This window comes from Cibotium barometz, chromosome 22 (assembly GCF_041138505.1).
Source record: "Cibotium barometz isolate CiBa-2024 chromosome 22, ASM4113850v1, whole genome shotgun sequence".
Lineage (NCBI taxonomy): Eukaryota > Viridiplantae > Streptophyta > Polypodiopsida > Cyatheales > Cibotiaceae > Cibotium > Cibotium barometz.
This window is the reverse complement of record NC_141067.1, coordinates 1,180,001-1,183,083: the sequence shown is the minus strand read 5'-3', so window position 1 is coordinate 1,183,083 and position 3,083 is coordinate 1,180,001.

Sequence of the window (3,083 nt, the reverse complement as noted above, 5' to 3'; positions counted from 1 at the left end):
TCCAAAAAGCACCTCCTTGTTCAATATAGCACTCACACCCTAAAGCTTTAATGATTGCACTCCAATATAGTGACTCTTATTCTGACGTGCCAATATGAGATTGGTATTAAATCTATAACAAGAGTGGCTCTTTTCTACGAGTAAACTCGGACCACAAGTAGACTCGGCTTCATGACTAACTGAGTCAAACACTAAAGTAATCTCGGACCAATAGTACTCGGACCAATAGTAAACTCGGACCAATAGTAACCTTGAATTAGTGGGATCAAATCAATTAGTAGGCAATCAGATTCTATGTTCATATCCACCGATGACTCATCACATGTATCTGCAAATGCTACGCCAGTCTCGTCGCCGCCGTAAGAGAAAACATTATGCTGTAAGGTGCAAGAAACCCAAAAGGAGATCGTCATCCCATCCCTGATGTTTGCCCCCAAGGGGTAGGGGTACTGCTAGTGGAAGGCCAGTGAGAAGAGTAGATACAACTACTGCTATGGCAATGGTGAGGAGAGGTTTATAATCTCCCACTCTGCACCTCTATCTTCACTTGCTATGGATTGTGAAGAGGTTAACTCTAATGGCTATCTTTTTCCACTGCCTTTGCCTCCTACAGCATCATCAACAGGCGGCCGCAGCTATAGCAATAGATGATGCTTCTTTACAGTCTGTCTGTTCTACAAGCTCTGGATCCTCATCATCATCTTCTTCAGTTCGGTTCTCTTCTTGCTTTGTATCCAGTTTCTCTTGCTGTCCTACTGTTGTGGAACTGATTCTGCTCACTCCAGACTTAATTGGAAGCTAGGCGGTTCCACGACCTTAGGCGGTTCCAAGATTGGCTGGACAGAAATTGTTCAGACTTGCACAGCTATTGGAGCATAGTCTCTTGACGCCATAACTGCAAGGGTGTACCATTTGGATGCAAAATAAGCTCAAAATATCACTCTGTTTGTGTGAAACCGCCTACCTTCAAGACAGTCCCACCACAACCAAACCAGAGGGCCAAAATTTACTATTTTTGCATAAATGGAGTCTATAAGTGTTATATTTTATGTTTGATGCCTGGGGGTCACAAAACCTGCAACTTTCAGTTAGGCGGTTCCATGCTGCTAGCCAGTTCCACGATTGGAGCAAGCAAACAACAATCTAACTTGCCAGGAGTGAAGTATAGGCTTCATACAACCCTCCCCTAAGAGCATATCCAGTTTGAACACCATTTGACCTACCAAATCTCAATTTTACTAAAATAGAACTGCATTGCATCCTGTTTTCTCACAGCACAAACAAACCGCATAAAAACTGAACCAAGTTTCCACTAACACCCAAAAATACATAAAAGCAACAAAAACATTAAAAAATTACATCAAAAAATAAGAAAAAAAAAGATAGTGGTGTACTATATCAATGACCATGAGTAATATTTCCATGGATCTAGACGGATCCCTAGACATGCTGTTAAGATAGCTGACATCCCTTTCGTATTTGACAAGATGCCTTGGGTTAACTACCAAGACGATCTCTACACGGGGATAGATAGTGGATGCTTTGGGTGTATGTCTACCAAGCGATCATGCGAAATCCAGGGAGAAATTTCACCATAACCCAAACAGGCAAGGAACCTCCAATATTCCAGGTACGCACACTGTCCCACTTGATGAATTATTTTCTCATTTGCATTGGGATCATGATAAAAGGGAAGAATCTAGGTTAGGAAAATTGAGGAACCAATGGGAGGTACTAAAGGAAATCCAAGTTACTAAAGTCTTCCAAGACAACCCCCTAAAAGAAGTTTACCGTGACGCTTTAGAGACCTATTATGCCACTACTAAGCACCCTAGCCACCCACGAACTTCGAGTGATGCATATAGTGCTTAGAAGGATTCTCTAATCGAGTCAGGGACAAATGGGCCAATGACTTTAGAACTCTAGATTGGCTGGAGATTAGAGAGCTGACTTGGAAAAAGGAAGACCTCTATTCATGGAAGTGTCAATCCATAGAGATGGCTCAATCGGATGATACAGCTTTCCATGGAGAACCTGCTACACCGCACATGAGAACATTTTAGTAGGGCTAGACCAGCACCCTCATAAAGAACTACGGCTAGGGGACTAGTTTTCCTAGCAACAGCAATCCCACCTTTAACTGAGAGAGGCTATGGAGGACGACTAGAAATTGTGCGAGAATCTCGAGGAGAAGATATGGCATGGACAGGAGCATATGTACCCCTCCGAGAGCCCAATAGACCTATGGCACCTAGATGAAGAGCCTAGATTTAGAGGCCAAGATACACACTGGAGACATGAGGATGAGTATTCACGAAGGGTGAGGCCATCCGCTCTGCAGAAACTAGTCAAGAAGTATGATGGATCAAGAGACCCATATGACCACATAGCGGCTTTCAAGCAAGCTATTCATGCTAAGTAGGTCTCGGATACACATACGCAAATTGAAGGGTTTGGTTTGACCTTAGAGAGCAAGGCACTGTCATGGTTCCAAGCCTTGGAGCCAGAGGCCAAGCAGTCTTTTGAGCAGCAGGCCTTCTACAATGTGTCAACTGACTCAATCAAGGAAAGGACTTCATCGCTGCCTTTTCTAAAATGGGTATTAAGCACAATGTGGTGGCATAGATCTACTCTTTCAAGCAAAAGGATCATGAATCAGTTCGCGTTGTGTTAACCGACTCAAGCAGTTCATTACTCGTTGCCCCGAAGAAGAAAAGCCAAGCCAAGGGCAGCTTATTTCTATCTTCTTGGAGGGTTTAAGGAATAAAATGCTCCATGCTCACCTATTTCGGTGCAAGCTTGGTCCATGGTACGACCCATCGCCTAGATCTTCTTAATCACCCCTACTGCACCTGAATAACTGCGCTTCTTCATGTCTAATCAATCCTACCCTCTTCTTCGGCTTAATACCTATGGATCACATCGACTACCACTCCTATCAACACAAGATCCCAAAACTCCAATGATAGAAGAAGACAAAGCATAAAAAGAAAAAGAGAGAACACTGCAATCTAATGACTCAACCACCACGAGAGCCAAGATACCCATCACGGTGTCTTGACAAAGATGCTAAACCTTCATGA